The sequence below is a fragment of the Ailuropoda melanoleuca genome, chromosome 14 (assembly GCF_002007445.2).
Source record: "Ailuropoda melanoleuca isolate Jingjing chromosome 14, ASM200744v2, whole genome shotgun sequence".
Classification (NCBI taxonomy): Eukaryota; Metazoa; Chordata; class Mammalia; order Carnivora; family Ursidae; genus Ailuropoda; species Ailuropoda melanoleuca.
The window spans coordinates 11,117,915-11,138,325 of NC_048231.1; the positions used below are offsets into that span (position 1 = coordinate 11,117,915).

General features: G+C 44.0%; 1 protein-coding gene across 2 annotated transcripts in view; it reads left to right on the forward strand.

Moving 5' to 3' along the window:
* The first annotated feature begins 69 nt into the window (after positions 1–69).
* SUSD6 (sushi domain containing 6) overlaps positions 70–20,411 on the forward strand; it is a 93,741-nt gene continuing 73,399 nt past the window's right edge. Inside the window, exon 1 of one of the 2 annotated variants that reach the window (XM_034642782.1) lies at positions 70–301. The gene's annotated coding sequence lies outside the window, so the exon portion shown is untranslated. Of the gene's footprint in view, positions 302–345; positions 2,312–20,411 lie in introns of those variants that run through there. The other variant, XM_034642781.1, reaches the window with a different exon arrangement.

Below are 20,411 nucleotides of genomic sequence, written 5' to 3' on the forward strand. Positions count from 1 at the left end.
GGGGCCGGCGCGCACCTCCAGGGAGGGACGCCAGGGAGCCCCGGCAGGGCGCCCGGCGTCGGCCGCGGTGTTCGCCGGCCCCGCTGTCACCCGCGCGCCGGGCGGGAGGGCGGCCGGGGACGCTGAGTGGGCAGCGACGTGGGCTGTGCGGAGGCCGGGAGAGGACCGAACGGCCCGTCTGCGGCCGGGAGCTGGTGGCCGGGACCGGGGCGCGCCGCCTGGCCTCGCCCGGCGTGTGGGGTCGCGCTCTCTGGCCGGGAGTCAGGGCGGAAACCAGACTTTGCGGGTCGCGGGAGAGAGGGTAAGCGGAGGCGCCCCTTTTCTTATTACTGTTATTTCCTCCTCCGGCCGACCAGAGCTGCGGGTCCTGCGCGGGGCAGGGTGGCTTGGCGACGGTGGATTTCCTGAGGAAATCTTGGAGACCGTGTGTGGAAGCATCGGAGCTTTCTGGAGCCCCCGCGTCTCATCTGCTCTTTAATCTCAAAAACTTTACTTATTATCCGGGCTGAGACTCACCGAAACCACTTCCTGTTTATATATGTAGACTTTCTTTTTTACTCCTGGGTTTTAGGGACTCCAAATAATAGTGTAGGTGTGAGCCTCCCTCACGGTTTGGCTGTGGGACTGCTGAAGTGGAAAGTTACCTGTTAGCGAGACGAGCATGGAGTGGGGGTGGGACCGTAAGACCCGAGACGAAAAAGGCGTCAAAATCAAGTCTGGCTCATTAGGGGGAAGTTCATGTCTTGACCAAGAGGCCTAATACTGCTGTTCCCACAGAATGTACTCTTGGTGGCAGGGAGCTCCTCGCGGGGCTTTGTTGCTCTTGCTAACTGGACTTGTGTCTGCTCTGTGCAGGGAGGGGTGCAGTAAAACTACCTAGTTCAATTAACTGTAGGCATTTACTCCCCCTTTCTAGATCTGCAGAGGTAAAAGTGTGTCTTTCCATCCTTTGCAGTGGTTAATTCATTTCTTGCTCTTTTCATTCCTCTGGTTTAAAATATATGTATGAATGATGCACACACACACCTTTTCTGTTTTGGGAATTCCACACCCAAATTGTCACCATCTAGTGGAGACTAGTATAGACATGTTCTTGGCGTTGAGTTCTGAATTTTCTGGGCTTTGCATTTTTAGCTAGATACATTTTCAACCAGAAATGAAAATTTTCACAGTTGGTTGGGTGGTGGGGCAGGAGTAGGTCTACCTCCCCCTCAGTAAAGGAGGTATTTAATAAAGCAACAATAATAGCAATAATAGGAACAGTTCTCCAGGACTGTGTACCAAGCTTTATGCCAAGAACTTTACTTTCTTGATCTCATTTAATAACAGACTTTTGTGGTAGGTATTGTTATTTTTCCCAATTTTTTTTCAGTTGAAACTGAAACCAAACAAATAACTTGCCCAAGGTCACAAAAATAGCTCATGGTGGAGCCCACAATTTAACTGCTAGATTATACTGTTAACTTCTAATTTGCTTACCATTTAGCAAAATTGAAACTGGAGTCTTACTAGAAGTTTTTCAAAGCACTACTTCTTCAAGCTCTTTTTCAGATCTTGAGCATCCATAATTCTCTAAGGTACACACTATGGTATGTGCACAGTATTCATTTGTTTATTCATTCTTTCATTCAGTATTCCCAAGTGTTTATGTGATACAGAATGTGTGCCAGGCACTGTGCTAGGTACTGGGGATACTGCAATGAGTAAGGCAGAACACAATCTTGCTGTCATGGAGTTCTCAGGCTTTTAAATCAGTGTATTTTGGTTTATGTTGTTAATTTTTAAGTGGTGACCATTTGCTGTACTTAAGGACCTGCTTAAGTCAGTTAAATTAGAGGACACTACTGGTGTAAGGACTGATAGATAGGACTTCCTGTCCACAGAGTGACTTGGATACTGTAGTAAAAATGGCATATAAAACAAATTCTCGCCTATGGCTAGGGTGCTCAGAGTAAGGCTGTCTCCCCACCCACCCCACCCCCGCCAAATGCTCAAACCCTGAGACCAAACCCATTGTCAAATAGCACAGTTCAACTTATTTGCTGAGCCCTGCCTTCTCAAAGCCCAGAATTTAGGCAACAGAAAGGAGAAGAAAGGTAGAATGAGGTGTTGCAGATGCCGGCTGGCAGAGAAGAGACTTCAGCACTTTGTTTGGTTTCCTGGCAGGTCTCCGTCATGTGGTGACTGAACTTGACGCCCTTATGTAATAATGGTGCATCTCCTGGCAGGGGATTTCCTCCTTTGCTGTAGCTGGGGCAGCAATTTCTACAGCTACCCTCCTACTCCATACACATATATGCACCTTCCAAAGGTAATAATTCACCTGGCTTTTTAAAAGTAAGAACTTATTTCACGTTTATTGCTACTAAGCATTATTTCACTCCCATGCTTCCATGCTTTTTTATAGCCCAGAGAAAAACTTGCTTTATGTCTTACATAGTTTTATGCACTTTTCCCATATCCCACATTAGCTGTTCTGACCACCAGGTAACTACAGTTGACTCTTAAGAGAACACAGTGTTGGGGCACTGACCCCTATGCAGTCAAGAATCCATGTATAACTTTTGACTCCCCCAAAACTTTACTAATAGCCTACTGTTGACAGGAAGCGTTAGTGATAACAAACTGTTGATTAACACTAAAAAATCTGCGTGGAAGTGGACCCATGCGCAGTTCAAACCTGTGTTGTTCAAGGGTCAGCTGTACTGGTATCTGTCTGTGCGCTCAGAGAATTACAGCATCTTTAAAAAAACTAGTGAGTCACATAAGCTTCCTCATTTCTGTACTGAAACAAGTGAACTGTGGAGAAATCTTTAGCAGAGCTGCTTGTGGGGAGAGAAGGAAGACCAGAGAGCACATGTGCTGTTTTTCCCCTCTACTTCCTCATGTACCAGGAGACAATTCACTGAGAGCGAGCAGGACTGTAGTGCCCACTTAGAGGCCTGCAGTGCCCACTTGAAGGCCTGAATGTCAGCAGGTCCGCTGGTAGTGGTTGTGTAATTGCCATGCATGAAGCATTTTACTGAGCTCCTGAATTGACATGTGATCTCCTAGTTGAAGCTGACAAGCAGGATTCGTTTTCCCTCTTCTATCTTCCTGGATAGTAAGGAAGTCTTGTTTAGGGGTCTTCCCTTAAGCAGTAGGAGAAAGAACAAATAGAGGAAGAAGTCCAGTGCCTTATTTTTTTTGATACTTGAAAGCAGATATTGCTCAGGTGCAGACCTCAGTGTTGAGTACTACGACAGTTGGGTTAAGGGTAAACACTGGGACAGATGCATATATGATAATAGAGACTCTTTCTCTGGATTTCTCCTCAAGATGGCTTCAGTCTAGGGGCCACCCACATATCCCACCATAGTGAGATTTCATTTAGTGGAATGGTTTTTTAAAAATTAATATTCTTAAGTTGTGTTGCCACATTGCAGGAGACTTGGAAACTAGAGCAGTGAGAAATGATGCCTGTAATGTGGGAGGGCTATTTTCATGTCGGTGGGAATGAAGGATGCAGCTTGAGGTTGGGGGTTTTGTGATGAGTATTTGAAGCTGCAGCAGCGGTGAATCTGAGACCAATGAAGCAATTCCCGGACAGCGTTGGGGTGGCTGTCCTTGAGCATCAAGATCTGTTCACTCCCATTCTGGCTGGGATTCAAGGCAACAGACATTGTTCCCTTGGATGCTTGTAAGTTCGTGAGTGTCTTTGTGTAAAACCTTTATTTGAAAAAGTAGAGGCACTGGGGAAAGAGGTACCTCTTACAAGCCTTAGGTTTTAGCAGCAAAACCTGTCAGGCACCTGTGGATGTTTCCTTTTTTTGTGCTTATGTGTGTCTGTGATGGTGTCCTTTTTCTTTCCCTCTTAGTCCTTTGGCCTAGAAACCAGCAGGGTTCCTCTGTTTGCTCTCTCATCCTCTGATTCTTACCTGAATGTGGAAGTCTCCTCTCTGCTGGTAGACTTCCAGTGGTGCTGAGCTGGGTCACTTCAGCTGTGAAAGGCCACCTGTGCTTCTGTCAGGGCTTGGGGACACTTGAGTCTCTGTGAAGGTACTGGTATAGCAACAGCAGAAAATGCCCCAACTGTAGTGAGAATTGGACAGGTTTCACAGGCTCCCGTGTTGCCTGTGATGTATTCTCCTTCCTGGGCCCTCGTATCTCAGAAAAGGAAAATAGCACCCTTGAAACATCTGAAGGCTACATGCCAGGAATTTATGCAGTATTCCAGAAACAGGATATCATTGAAGCGTTTTCTCAAGCAGAAACAGACGTAGTTCCCTGTTACTGTCACCAATGTTAGTAGATCCTTAAAATTACCTGATAGCATTGCGCCCTTAAATGTACTCTCCCATCCCTGTACTCCCCCCATCATGTGTACAAGTGTTAGACTTTTTTTTTTTTTTTTTTTTTGGTAGAGCCCCATTGCTTGATTTGGGGGAAAGTTAGCCTGGATTCCCAATGACAGTAATAGGTTCTCAGGGGTTTGCAGACAGCAGAGGTGGTGACTGACAATTCTTTATCACTCAGAAGAGGATCTTTTGTGGTGAAAAATTCAATGACTCAGGATTCTTTTCTCCTGTAGTTGGAGATTGGACATAAAACCTGAGAAGAGGTATAAATAGGGGCTCTTTCCCAGCCTCTCCTTTCTTATCATCCTTTCTTAAGGAGGGGGAAAGTCTCATCTTTCCAAATCCAACCTCCTGCCAGCAGTGACTTGCCTTCACCCACAAAAGTTTAAGATCAGAGCAGGGAGTTGGCCTTTGTGTAGACTCTCTCTGCTAGGCTTTTGGCTAGACTAGGTTTCGGCTTCCGACAAAACCAGTAAAATGAAACTGGCTTCTGGGAATGGGACAGGACTGTTTATCCCAGTCTTCCTTCTTTGGGCTCTTCTTAGTTGATCTCAGTAAACTAAGTGGATGGAAGTTTTAAAAAGGGAGCTTGAAAAAGAGAACAAGGTGATTTTGCTTATTTTGCATTTTAAGTGGTAGCCTAGGCTAACTGTCTGAGGGAAGACTGGGGGTTACTTTTTTTTTTTTTTTTAATTGTTAACACATTGGGGACAAGATTACAGAAACCTTGGAGAATGGGGGGGGGGACTCACCATGATTCTACCGTCCTACAACAAATATCATTTCTATCTATTCTATGCCTTCTTTCAGTTGGGAATCCCTGTACGTTCAATTTTGTATTGTTTTTTTTTTTCATTTAGCATTACTCCATAAATATTTTTCTGTAGTGACATATAGTCTTTATAGTTATTTTTAATGGATTTGCAGTATTCCATCAATGAGATCAGCTGTAGCTCACAGCCGTCACCATATTTTAATTTTCGAACATTTTCATCACCCCAGAAAGAAACTCAATTAGTAGTCACTCCCTGTTCCTCACAATCCCTGTAGCCCACGGCCACCACTATTTTACTCTCTCTTTCTGTAGTTTGCCTATGTAGACCTTTCATATAAACAGAATCATACAACATGTGGTCTTTAGAAATTGGAACTTAGCATAATGTTGTTGCGGTTTACCCATATTATAGCATGTATCAGTACTTTATTCCACTTTATTGCTAAATAATCTGTTGTATAGATATATCCCATTTTGTTTATCCGTTTATCAGCTAATGGGCATTTGGATTGTTTCTGTTTTTGGTTTTTATAAATAATGTTGCTGTGAATACCCATGTATAAAGTTTTGTGTAGACATATATTTTTATTTCTTAGGGAGATATTTTTAAAGCTGCATCCATATTTCTACTTTGGAGTTAACATTTTGGTTATGCAGTTTGTTTGGGGAGGAAAAGTGTTGTAGCAAAAACTTTTGATTATGTGTTGTTGAGACTATTGCCCTGAATTAAGAAAAGATGCTACCAAGAAAAAGAAGAAAGGAAGAATTATGTGTGTAAGCATACAGTAGCATTGTTTCCAAATCTTTGGTGCTGAGCTTTAAAGAGTAGTGGGAGTTTACAGATGCAACAGTGCCTACATTCAGTGCACATGTACTGCTGCTTTAAAAAAAAAAAAAAAAAGGATTTTTCAGCATGAAGCCTCAGTTCTAAATCGCGTCATTGTGTTTTATGGAGTGAACTTTACCATGAACCCCAGAGAGCCTTCCTTATCAAATGTAATTTATAGTTCTCAGAAGCTTTTCTTTTTCTTATGAAATATTCCATGCCAGGGTTCTGTGCACCTGCCTAGAGGCTTCTGCTAGGCTGGGATGGAGAGCCAACCATCAGGGTATGGGGGTGGGAGAGGAGCCCTGAGTGTGGTTTAATTGTAGGTCTGAGAAAGACTGCTCTTCAAAACAGCTTTTATAGGGCTCTTACTGGTGGACCTCAGTTGCACCTGAGGTTAAAAATATAGATCATGCCAGACACAAAGAGAAACAGATGGTACTGCTGGGAGTGCCATTTCCTCTACAGGATCTGCTCCTGGCTGGTTTCACACCGTACCAGCCATATTACTGAAATAATGGCGAGCCTCCTCTTGCCCTTGTCCTAATTGGAACTATTAGCATTAGTGATCAATAGCCTTTCTTGCTTTTCTTACTCCTGGGTCACTACCAAAAGCTCTTGAAAGTGTGTGTGTGCAAGCCACCTCATTTTTTTATTAGAGGATCAAGATGGTTCCACCCCAGAGAAATGTGGGGCATAAGGCACATGGCCTTTTGTCCAATAAGCCAGACAAAAACTAGGAACTTGAATCATCTTCTCCTGTACCTGTATTACCTTCTCTTGTACCTGGAGCCAAGCCCAGGATCAGTCCTTCCAGAAAGTTCCTGCCTGGGTGTGTGTGTGTGTGTAAATGTGTATGAATGCTGCCATAACTTCCCTGGCAAAGTTTTGGAGTGTGCTCTACCTGTTAATGCAAATTCTGTTTCCAAGTGCTAGGGGTCTCAAAAGACAGTGAGGTGAGATAAAATTCTTATCTGAAGAATCAAATTCTTGAGTATAATATACAGATATTATCAAAACTTCTTGCACACCAAACCAAGTATGTGACAAGAGAGACTCTAGGCTCATTAAATGCCTGAGTTGGAAGGATGGGACTTTGGGGATGATCTCCTACCTCCTCACTTTATGGAAAGGAAGAATGGGAAATGGATGCTCAGAGCCGACTTCCCTGAGTGGTGACAGGGCCAGGAGAGAAGCCAGGGCTCCTGATCCCTAGTCTAGTGCTCTTTCTGCCCTTGTATGATCAATCTCTCTCTCCTCTGGGTTTGTCTCAGGGCAAGGGCATTGGGGTATCGTTCATGTTGTTAGGAACAAATTCATGTCCTTTCTGTGTTTGTGGTTTTGAATCTAAGAGTGAAATTACAGAGAGGAATGAGTCTTTAAGTTCAGTTCTTCTCAGGAAGAACTGTTGTTAAAATGGGCACTGTTGGGGGTACCTGGGTGGCTCAGTCATAAAGCATCTGTCTTCGGCTCAGGTCCTGATCCCAGGGTCCTGGGATTGAGCCCTGCGTCAGGCTCCCTGCTCAGCGGGAATCCTGCTTCTCCCTCTCCCACTCCCCTTGCTTGTGTTCCCTCTCTTGCTGTCTCTCTCTCTCTCTCTCTGTCAAATAAATAAATAAAATCTTTAAAAAATTTTTTAAAAAAAGGGCACTGTTGTGTTTAGGCTGGGCCCGCTTAACTGTTGTATCTCTCTATTGTGCTTCCTTGCAATTTATAAAACACCACCTGCCCTAGGCCAATAGGATGTGTTCTTTGAGTCATTTTCCCCTTTGGGTCCCCCTTGGGGGAGGTGGGACAGTGGGACAGTGGTGGCATCCTAGGTGTAGTAGGACTTCCTGATAATTAGGAACATGCTGTCTGGGAGGGTTGATGCCCCTTCCCCCACCCCATTAGCAGTCTAAAACCCTTCGTGACTGCAGTGTGAACACACATCTCTAACTGTGTCTCTAATCAGTCCGGAAGGAACCAGGCTTCTTGGGCTGAGGTCATATGTGCTAGCTTTCTCCACCCTGGAAAGCCAGTGAGCAGTTTTGTGCTCAGTGGGTAGTGGTTTTTCAGTTGGCCTGCTCAAGACATTTTTAGAGAATTAACAAGTGGTATGTTAGCTGGTCCACACCTTATCAGTCCTTGATTCTTACTTGACAGGTGGAAACTGTGCCGTGGGAAGGCCATCTACCTCCTTGTTTCAGTCCTGTGGGGATTTTGCATGTTACACAGTGGGATGGCAAGAAAAACAGGCTCTGGGTTTCATAAGAGTTCGTTGGGCCATCTTTCTTTCCCTTTACATGCGCCTTCAAGTCATCATAATTTGTGAGCTGATGATCTGGTTGGGCTGTGACGTCAGGCTGGTGGGAGTTAGGTAGATGGTGCAGAAACCAAAAGGATGTAAATCTCGTCATTTCTTTGGCAAGTGTTTAGTGAATGCATGTGGTGTTAGGTATACAGTTGTAAACAAAGAACAAAATGGACACAATTCTTGCCTTCATGGCCTTAACAGTCCAGGGGAGTACCTATGGGTTATTTTGTTTGAGAGTAGTTTTGGAGGAATCTGTTATGTGAAATAGACTTTCAATTTGATAGTCTGAAGCAGAGTTCCTCTGACTTTTTCAATGACATCTGTGCTGCAGTCCAGCAGTCACCCTGGAAGAGAGGTGGGCTGGAAAAATACCCTTGGAGAATCCTCCTGGCCTTCCAGGCAAGAAAGCAAATTGCCTTTTCCCACAGAGTAAGCTAGGTCTAGGAGTTGGGTCTGGTGTGAGGATTCCTGTTCATAGGCTTTATTTAACCCATCAGTTTTTATTGTGGAAATGTTTTCTGACCCTGAAATATCTTCTTTTCTTTTCTTTCTTTTCTTTTTTTTTTAATTAAGAGAGAAAAGTGGGTGTGGGTTCTACAGTGAGAAATTGGAAGAAGGGAAATTGGAGCAGTAGTGTGAATTCTTCAGGGAATGTTTTTTCTCTCGTCTTCCCCAGGCCTCAATTTTAGATGTAAATGTTGACTCGTGATATCTCTTTTCTTGATCTCTCTGTGGCTTTATAACCTGCTGGGGCAGCAAAGCACCTAATTCAATACTGGCACACGTAAGGCTCCCAATAAGCACACAGCCCCATATATTTAACTTCTATGGGTAGCCATCCCTGTGTTGGCCCAGGTTCTGGGCTGAGGTTGGGAGTCACATGACATCAGTCAGGGACAGTCTTGTCCGCTTCTTCGTACCAGCTCCTGGATTATTTGGTTGGTTGATAAGTGATTGACCAGGGATAGAGGATTAAAGTCACAAGAGTGAGAGGGCAAGGTGACCTTGAGGCCATGAGCTGTGAATGACAAGGAATCAAAGAGTGCCATTTGTGATGAAATTCTAAAAAGAGACATTTGGAGGGAGACCTGGGTTGAGTGAAAAACAAATATAAACAGGGTGATGAAAAGCTTCACTCTGGTAGCAGGAAAAGAAGACTGCTCAGAAACCGTGTAGGCGGGAGGAGGTGAAGCAGAGAGAGGGTACTGGAGGTTCTTCCAAATGTTTTAGCAAGGCCGGTGAAAACCAAACTACAGGGCCCCTTAAGAATTTGGATCCAAGACTAGAGTTACCCCTGCTAATTTTCAGGCCCAGGTTTTTGTTTCTGGAACTCTCCATCTTTTAAAATCCTCAGGAGGCATCGGTCATGCCCTAAATCTAACCTACAATGTGTACAGTTTCGCCTTATTTACTTAATATATTTTTAGCATCCACTGTGAATCTGGTTGCAATCAAGGAAGTACTAGTAGGATGGCTTGTTTCTTTGTTCTCCAGAACTGAGCTCTTTAGGGGGTGGTTCTATTACTTCTGGAATTATAAAATGTGATCGTATAGGTTATCTCCTTGTCTGTGCATGCTTTTGAAAAAAATCACATCTTTGAAAGAAGGGCTGCTCTTTTCAAATGCTCACTGCTTTTCTTGGATATATGTGAGCAACAGCAGAATGAACAGATTTCAGAGCCTTTGGTGTTAGTACAAATTTCTGTGAATAGCTACAAGGTAGGTATTTTTCAAGCCGTGCATCTGAATTCATTGATTAATTGAACAAGTATTTATTGAATGCTCTTTCCCATTTAATCATCTCCTCACAAGGATTCTTTGCAGCACACAGCCTAACAAATGTTCTCCAGTATTTATTTTGGTTTGTCTTTTCCACCCATAGACTTTAAGCCCCTTGAGGACGGAAGGGCTGGTTTAAGTCTCCGCTGTGTTTACTATGCAGGCTGGGCATCCATATTAATAGCAGTACAGATTTCTTCATTTTACAGAGCACTTTCACGTAAGATGTCATATCATACTGTGGGGAAGGTTTTAGTCCCGTTTTACAAATGGGAAAGCCAAGGCCTTTGGTAACCAGTAGACATTTAGCAGCCACTGTGCTTGTAAATAGTGACGCTGAGTCAGCTCAGGGTTCAGGCTGAATTAAACATTGGTACCTCATGCTGAGAAATAGGAAACCTCCTGGAATTGCAGACTTGATAAATCTTAACTTTCTCATGAAAAACAATGCAACAACCCTTTCCTGGTCCCCCACTCCATATCAGCATAGGTACTCCTAAGGTCAGTATGTTTTTGTGTACAGTTGGGACAAAAATGTGGAAGTGTACAAAATTTGAAAGGCAGTCTTCATTTTCTAACTAAGGAAAAGCATTCCTATATTGTCTGAGGGGCTTTCATTTTTATTTTTGGAGGAGGGGAGAGGCCACAGGGTCAAAACCTTGGTATCTAGAAATCCTTGCAGTTTGGGGGTTATTAGAAGGTCCATTTGGGGGTAAGCCAGAGAAGTTGTTCTGAGTTCTTTGGGTCTTAGGGACTTGGTGATGGGGATTTTGAGCAACTCTGTAAACACCATTTCTAAAGGGGACTGTCTTCGCCTGAAAACTCGTAAGGGCTCCTGTAGGAACCTCCTTGCTTTTCTGCAGACAAGGGAACTTCGAGTCTCCTGTAGGCAACGCTTGACCTTCTCTTTCCCATTGTCCTGCCCTTGTTTTTAGAGGCAAAGATGAGTCTGTGAGGGCAGGGAGGAAGTTGGAAGTCTCACCCATGACAGCTTAGATTTGGAGAAACATAAAGCAGTGCTGATGTTACTGGGGACAGGGTGTGCTTAGACAGCGCTGTCTGTTTTTTCCATGTAGTTGGGAAAGTGGAGGAGTAAGACTGGCTGTGGGCCAGGCACAGTTCCCCCTTTCCTGTGGTGAATGAAAATGGACGATTGTTTGAAGAAGTGGGTACTGAGTGGGAGGCAAGTGGAAGATAGCAGGCCTTGGACTCAGACTAACCCTGATTTCACTGTCAGCTCAGCCATTTTCCAGCTGTTCACCTTGAGCAAGTTTAACCTCTCTGGTCCTCATTTTTGTCATTTGTAAAGTAGAGATGATATTGTTAACACTACCTGTGACCAGAAAGGTGGCTACCAAAATATTAATGATTATTTGCTGTGGGGGATTTGGGGGTGAGGAAGTGTAACAGGAAAACTATAACTTCTTAAACTTTCTTTTTATGTCGTTTGAATTTTTACTCTTGGTACATATAACTTAAAAGTATCCCCTCATGTGATTATTATGAAGATCAAATAAAGTGGGATATTTAAAACCAGGTACAGTGCTTGACAACTAAAAAAATACTCAAATGGCAGTTTATATGGGGAAGAAGTGATATTGATACTAATTAATGGTAGACCCTTGCTTTTGTAGTGTTAAATTTTCAGTCTGCCTTGTGTGGCTTTGGGTAAGTCTCTTTGTTAAGGCCCAGTTTCTTCAACTGAAAATGGGGGTTTACAGTAGTATCTACTACATATAGGGGGTTGGAGGCGACATATCAAGCAGGTAGCCTGGTATCTGGCACGTGGTTAGTGCTCAGTAAATATTAACTGTTATCAGCTGTTATCCTCACAGCTATGCTGGAAGCGAGGTGGAGTTGTGCCCACCTCACAGAGAGTGAGGCACAGAGTGGTTTGGTGACTTGTCTTGAGGCCATGTTGAATAGCAGCAGAAATGGCCTTCTCTGTTAACTGCCCTCCTGCTGGAGTCTACACCAACAGCCTCACAGCCCTGAGTCTGCTCACCTCTCCTTCCTTCATCCTGGAAGGCCTGCACAAGGATGGGCTCAGCCTCTATAGGAGAAGGCCTCTCTCCATACCACTTTGGTACTGCCTTGACTTCCCACCTGCTCCCTCAGTAACTATCTTCTGCCTGTTTGTGGGACTGAATGGTTGCACTGAAGTTAGACTTGGTGGTAAATAGGTTTTTAGCTTTGTGGTGTGGACTCCTGTTCTGAGGGGGGATTTCTGCCCAGAATTGTTTTCAGGAAATGGGAGATCTCATGACCAAACTTAGGGGGTCAAAGCTGATGCCCCCGGTTTCTCACCTTGGGTTTGTACAGTACACTTCTCACCCTTGCCTCTTTGGTTTTCTTTTCATCAGACTTTACAACATTGGCCTTGCTCCGTTCTTCATAGGGGTCATGAAGTACTCACCATCTGGTGAAAAATATAGGCAATACAATGTCAGAAGTTATCCCCATCTAAATTTGCCTAGTGGCCTGGACGGAGTATGCATGTTTATACAGATTCTTGCATTTCATAGTTTTTATGTTGTTTTCGTTTGTTTCATATACACCCTTTTCCAAATTTGCATTTAGTGGTGGCTGGCAAACCTTGTATTCCATCTTTTTTGGAATATATACTTGCTGTAGTATTGCATTCACATTGTATAATTCCACATCAGGATCTGAAGGGCCCTGCTGTTGAGGCAATCACTTTTCAATACTTAATGCCAGTCAAGTCTGCGCACCTCTAGACGAGTCTGCTCTGATTCCCAGCCTGCTTTCTTTTCTTTATTTGTGGCTGCCTAAAGGCCTCTAGTGAAGTACGTCAAAGTGCTTCCTGTTCGCTTGGCAAAAGGAAGATCCTTGGAGGAGCTTAAAGACCTCGTGGAAAGGACCCTCTTAATCTTAGCTAATCGCAAAATGAGACTCTACAGTGGAGAAGCCACCCTACCACCCACTTTATGAAAGCCCCTCTAAAATACAAGTTGTTAGGCTCTTTGTCATGTTTCTGTAGTGTTTATCTGGTTTTTGAAAACAGACCTGCTTAAATCAATTCTGGTTGATGTCTGGAAGTGAGGTGGAACGTATGCCCACTTCAGAGTTACAGGAAGCGAGGCACAGAGTAATTTGGTGACTTGTCTTAAAGCCATATGTTGAGTTAGCCAGGGTGATGCCTCAAAGATTTGAAGGAGATACTTAAAAAAGAACGAAGCTCTGGGTTTATTTCAGGCCTAATCGTGAACTTGCAGGAGCAGCTTCCAAGCACGGGGGAGAGAGGAATGGCACACTGCCTTGGAGCTGTCATCTAGGATGCCACCTTTTGGGAACCATATTGTAGGCAGTCTCTGGCCTATGTGAAGTCGTGCCTGGGCCTTATCAGAAATGAACCAGATGGTGTTTCTAGTGAAACTGGCAGCTGTTCTTGCTGACAGAATTTTTTTTTTAAGATTTTATTTATTTATTCGACAGAGATAGAGACAGCCAGTGAGAGAGGGAACACAAGCAGGGGGAGTGGGAGAGGAAGAAGCAGGCTCATAGCGGAGGAGCCTGATGTGGGGCTCGATCCCATAACGCCAGGATCACGCCCTGAGCTGAAGGCAGACGCTTAACCACTGTGCCACCCAGGCGCCCCTTGGTGACAGAATTAATTAAACATTTTTACATGTAAATATGGAATTCTGGAAAGCTGTCTTTTAGGGTTTTAGTTGCATGTGAGAATGCAGCCCTTACCTTACAGGGGCCTTTAAAAAAATTTTTTTTAATTTAAATTCAATTAATTAATATATAATGTATTAGTAATTGCAGAGGTAGAGGTCAGTGATTCATCAGTTGCATATAACACTCAGTGCTCATTATATCACGTGCCCTCCTTAATGTCCATCACCCAGTTACCCCATCCCCTCTGCCCCCTCCCCTCCAGCAACCTTCAGGTTGTTTCCTATGATTAAGTGTCTCTTATGGGGGCGCCTGGGTAGTTCAGTCAGTTAAGTGTCTGTCTTCGGCTCAGGTCATGGTCCCAACATCCTGGGATCGAGTCCCACATCGGGCTCCTTGCTCAGCAGGGAGCCTCCTTCTCCTGCTTGCTGTTCTCTCTCTCTCTCTCTGACAAATAAATAAATAAAATCTTAAAAAAATAAAGGGGTCTCTTGTGGTTCGTCTTCTTCTCTGATTCTGTCTTATTTTTTCCGCCCTTCCCCTGTGGTCCTCTGTTTTGTTCCTTAAACTCCACATGTGAGTGAAATCACTTGATAATTGTCTTTCTCTGATTGACTTATTTCGCTTAGCATAATACCCTCTAGTTCCATCCACGTCATTGCAAATGGCAAGTTTTCATTTATTTTATGGCTGAGTAATATTCAATTATATATATATATATATATATGTACCTCATCTTCTTTATCCATTCATCTGTCGTTGGACATCTGGGCTCTTCTATAGTTTGGCTGTTGTGGACACTGCTGCTATAAACATTGGAGTACAGATGCCCCCTTCGGATCACTACATTTGTATCTTTGGGGTAGATACCCAGTAGTGCCAATTTCTGGGTTGTAGGGTAGCTCTATTTTCAACAGAGGCTTTTATTTATCCTTTGCTTCTGGCCATAAGTGACCCTCAGCTCTGTGTCCTTCTGTCCCCTCTGGTTACTTTCTTCACCAAATGGGCCAGTTATGTTGGGGAGGTATAAGGTAACCAGTCTTCTCTCTAGTGTAATTTGAAGGTTGCTGATGGGACCTTGTCCCAGAATGTACCTGCTACATGGATAACCTTGGTGACGAAAACGTTCACCATTTGAGTCCCTCCTTTGGGTTAAGACATTTGGTTGTGGCACATAGGATACCTAGGAACAGTGACAGTCAGAGTCACTAAACCCAGGAAAGAAAGAAGAAAAATGTGGAGAGAGGGACAAGGCAAGTGCTAGGTGCTGTACTCATGGACTTTTCTTCACTTTCTAGATCAGAAAAGCTCTTAAAAGTTAAGTACTGTAAATTACTCTATTGCAGGTAGAACCAAGTTTGGAGTGATTCCAAAGCCTGTGTTTTTCAGGGCAGATATAATATATGTGGGTTAGGAAGTTGGGGTGGAGGATGAGGTGGGGAGGGAGACAGAGAGCAAATACCTGGAGAGAGGGTGTCAGGGTCAGGTGGGAGCTGCAGTGGAGGGATGCATGGGAATGGATGGCCCTGGGTGAAGGTCTGGGAAGGAGGGGTTGGTGAACAAAAATAAACGGAAGTGGAAAGAAAAAAAGATTGAGGTATCACTTGCAGGGGTGGAGGGGCATATACTGTTGGATGATGGCAACTTTTCCCTCAAGGAAACTCTGTGGGGTTTGTTTGTCTGGGAGACCAGATAGTCTCTGTATTTAGGCAGGTGGCAGTTGGCCCCACAGGAAGCCTTTTAATCCCTGGTATTTATAGACTGGCCTGTACTCTACTGAAAGGCAACTCCCATTTCAGTTAGGGAAGGCAGCATTATCTGCCTTTGAGATGCCGCATTTATGGATCCCCATTTGGCCCAGCAGGAGGGGCTGGGTAATGCCCTGTTATATTATCCCGGTTCCCTGCTGCCTCTGAGGTTGTGCAGGGACACTTCTGCCGTTTACCTCTAAGTGACCTCTGGCTGCTCCCTCTCCTGCAGATGCTTCTTTTCTTCTCAAAGATGAGTTGGAATCAGGACTGGGAAAGGTGGCCCTCTCGTCTCTGTGTTCAGGGTAGCCAGGAATTCCCTAGAATAATGATTCTGATTTGTTCTCTAGCTCCTTGTCACAAGGCTAGGATTGCTCTGTTGATAGCATGGCCAAACCCTACATCAGTCCAATTCAACATTGATTTATTGATTCCTGCTAGTATGTATGGGGCTGGACTACAAAGATGACTGAGACAGGTCTCCAGCTCCAAATCTAGGGGGATTATGAGTAATGAGCCCCTATGGTCAGGCTAGTTCTTCCTTATAGCAGGAAATGCTCATACACTTTTGGTCTTGTCTGACTTAAATCATTATTGTGAGGAGTAATTGTAACAATAATCAATTGAGACTGCATTGAAAAGTATAAAGCTCTAGATTCATGTAAAACTTTCTTAATATTACAAGGTAAAATCATAATAAAGATAACGTGTATGGAGAGCTTTCTACGTGTCAGGTACTGTTCAAAGTGCTTTGTTTGCATTAACTTATTTAATCTTCACAGCAACTTTGAAGTAGGTTGCTTATACCCATTTTATGGTTGTGAGAATCAATGCCAAATTGGATTAAAAAAAATCTTTCTAGGATGGCATGGCTGGTAAGTAGCAGAACCAGCCTCTGTTAAGACCCTGTGGAAATCCCGGAAGAGAGGGCATCCCACCCCAAGGGGAGGCAGCAGCCAAGACTTACCCTCAGAGACTAGAAAGGAGCAGGGAAAGGTCAGCCTGGTGCCCAAGAAAACATTAGCATTTCTACACAACTTAATTAAATTAGTGAAACCAGTTATGAACTTGGAGCCGCGTTTCTTGTATAGTAATGCAATTGAAATAGATAATTTAAGCCAAGGAGGAAGAACAAAATTGGTGAGCTCACATACGTGGATGGACACTTAACTGACAGACTAAAACACAGAGAGGCCAACCGTAAAGCGAGTACATCTTTATTCAGTTTACAAATGAGTGCAGAGACCCAGGTAATGTGCTTTTAAAGAACAAACATTTAAAAAAAAAAAAAGAATTCTTTCCCTCTCAGCCTTTTTCTGTTGAAGTTTCTATTAAGGACGTATGAATTTGATCACTAATACGCAGTGTATCCATCTTTGGACATTATTTTCCAGAGAAATCAAGCTCATTTTTGAGGCACCGTCTGGCCGGGTTATCTCAGCTGTGGAAGATTGGGAACAAACATACGCACTTCGTGCGGAGGACAGTCTCTCCATTAGATGCAAGTCTCTAAAGAGAGCTCTGGGAGTTAATGTCTCTGAATTCCTGTTTCAGTCCACTCCACTCTTTCAAACAGCTTTTTTTAACACGCGGTGCCTGTCTCATTAGCAGTTCAGGGGAATTAGCCTTCAACATCTAATGACCTAGTTCCCAAATTTGCAGCAGCTTCAGAAGTTTCTAGAATGCCCTAAAGCATGTTTCCTCAAAGTGTGCTTAATTAGAATCACCTGACCCGCCTTACATGTTGGGAATCAGTTCCCTTGTGGGTGGGGTCCTGACATTCACATGTAAAACACTTCCTTCCACTCAGGTCCTGAGGAAGAGCTGCAAAGCCAAGTCCAAGCCCACCTCGAGAGGGTATAGAGCTGCAAGCGGCAGTGTGAACAGTCTTCAAGGCTTCTTGTTTTCTTTTATAATGAATGGGAATTTTGCCTCCTGTTCCATAATATATCCAGGATCATTTTAATATTTAAAATGAATTACATTAATATGGAATAAATGTGAACCTCTACCGAGATTGTGTGCTTTGGGGTGAGAATGCTTAGTTTGTAATCTTGGTGTCATGAATTGCTAACTGTAATGACCTTGGGCAAGTTATTTAACTTCTCTATGCCTTGTCTAAAAATGGAGATAGTATAATACCTACCTTTTAAGGTTCTTGTGAGGACTAAATCAAATATTAGATAGAAAATGCTTAGATCCATGCACAGTGATTAAGCAGTCAAGTGCCAGTTAATAATAATGATGCTATTATTACTGTTCTGAGCGTGCATGTCACTGGGAGTATGACCACCCCAGTTATAGAAACTATTCCTTCAGATTGACAAAACATCCCTCTCCCTGGTGACACAGCCAGGCCACAGGCTTATAAAAAGGCCTTTGGCCATCCATAAGAAGCCTAAACAGAGCACTGGGAAAATGCTCTGCCATAACAGATCTTCTCAGGTCACACCCTAGTTTTATTTTAGTTGTTTGAGGTCCCTGTGTGAAGCATGACTGTTCTCAAGCTGTCAGAATCTGTCACGGGTGGGAGGGAAGTGCTTGTTCAGAAAATGTCAGAGAGTCCACGAGGTGGCTTTAACCAACAAGTGTTCTTCATTCAGTCTGCACTTTTCCCCCCTTTATTCTTGTTTAGTAAGAAAGCGGGCTAGATTGCACTTTTCCTTCATAAAGTACACATTTGTTTCCCCTGTTAACTTACTTGTTTTTAAAAAATTTGAGGAGTCTCAAGTTAATACTTCTTTCTTGAAGAAAGTTCAGGAAGTGCAGGTACTGGCAGTCATGGAAGGAGAAAATCACCTGTGAGTTCCCTTCCACCTCTCACCACTGTTCACCTGTTACCGTGCTACTTCAGTCTAGGATGGTCAGGGATGGCAGAATGGCCGGCAGGGTCTTGAAGAGAAGGGCCACATTTCTGGGAGCCCCGCCCTTGTCCCCAAGTGTCCTCTCCCCTTCTGAGTGAAGTTATGTGGAAGTCCAGCTACTTGTTTCCAGTGTGCTGCGTGTTCAGGCATTTGTGGCCTGGTTTATGTTGATTCTGCTCTCCTGATTTTGTGCTCATTTTTCACATAGCCAGGTGCTGAAGGTTCTTTGGCCTCTTTTCTCTGTAGGAACTGGTACTGGCTCTCAGGGTGGATGCTTCTCTGTCTCACCCCCCTCTCTCATTAAATGCAGCTAGGGAGGTTCTGCCTAGGAGGAGAACTCGTTGAGTAAGGAGAACACTGCCTCAGGGCTTTTTAAACATGATGCTACCTCCCCCTTTTTTCCTCTTCCCAGAATAAGAGCTGCCAGTAAAATTTTAGTGCAGGACTATTGAGATATATTTATCACCATTGTGATGGACAAAGGAATTGTCAACTCTTCTCCTTATCGATCCTCTTCACCTCCTTGCAAATGGGAATTACAGGAAATCACAACTAGCTTAAAAGACTGTGGGCAGATGGGAAGGATGGAATGTGTAACCCCGATTCCCCGAAATAGGAGAATGGCTGAGCTGATTGACCTTAGCATTTGGCGGTCAGGAGAGTGAAAGCATTGCTTGAAATAATGTCACCATCTGGGAATTGAAACCCAAGTCTTCCTGCTCTCTGACTTCTTTGTCATCATGATTCCCTTCTCCGATCCCCTCCTTTCTAGTCAGTAACCAGCCCCTGCCAATTCTTTCTTCTGTAGGTTTCTGTCACAACCATCCTGACCAGACCTCATCATCCTCTAACCTCTTAGGCTGCTTTAGTCTCCCTTGCCAGGTTCATCTCCCATGAATGGTGTTCTTATCTCATGAGATTAGGTCAGAGAATGAAGCCCTGTGTGGGGGGGAGGTGGTATTAACTATCTCTTTCCATGGTGGCAGTGCCTGTTGAGGGCAAGGACTAAGTATTCTGGTGCCCCTCACATAGTAGGCTTTTAATAAATACTTGTTAAGTTGGCTTAGGTCGTGTTTCTTGCTCAAGAACATTCATTGGTTCCTACTACCTACTCATCAAAGCAGAATTTCTTTGCCTATTTTTCATGGCTGTACAAACTGGCTTTACGGTAAGTATTCAGTTGAATACTTAATACTGTGTGGAATAACCGGAGTCTGTGAGGGATAGATATAGGGAGTCTCCTTAAGAATTGTCCCATGAGCTGGAGGATCTCAAATGGGATTTTTTTTTTCTGTTTTTCCCTGGGTTTTGGCCTCTCTCCCTCTCCTTTCCCCACCTCCTTCTCCACCCCCAAATTTATAACTTGCCTACTTCAGTCTTCCAGCCCAAGATATTCCTTCTTTCTCCCTACTTATTCAGGTCTCCAAATTTTCAGGTCAGCCTGCCCGCCCGCCNTTAGAGAGAGTGCATCTGTGCAGGAGAGGCAGAAGGAGAGAAACAGACTCCCTGCTGAGTGTAGAGCCCCCACCTCGGGCTCGGAGTTCCATCTCATGATCCTGAGCCCTTGATCTGATCTGAAGTCAAGAGTGGGACGCTTAACTGACTGAGCCACCCAGGTGCCCCTCGCTTCCTTCCTTCCTCTTAAGGTCTTCTTTGACTGTCTTGGTTCAGACCCTTTCCTGGTTTTTGTTTGTTTTCATTATTTTGTCCTTAACTTACAAGTAGCTACTGTTTATTCTTCCTTATTTTCTAATTATTCATATGTCACGATTTAGCATTTTATTGCGCCCACGTGGAATACTGAAAAAGATACTCCTGCCTTATTGTGTGCCTTGATTGTTTGCTGTCTGGGTTTGTAGCCTCCCCAACTCCCTTGAAGGTTCCAGGTGGGGTGAGGCCTGTGCCTTCTGTGCATTTTGGATTTTGCAAACTATAGATGAAGGACTGACAGGAAATGGTGCTGCATGGGGTAGGCAGAGGTGACCCATTAGAGGTGAAAGGTGATCTGACAATGCTTTGAGAGTGTAGTTCCTAGCAGAATGCTGCAGGGTCTGGAGCAGAATAGGGACTGGAGGCCCAAAGACAGAAGTTCTAGGGCTCTGGAAACTAAGACCTGGAAGGGTCAGGCTTGTCCCTCAAGAGTT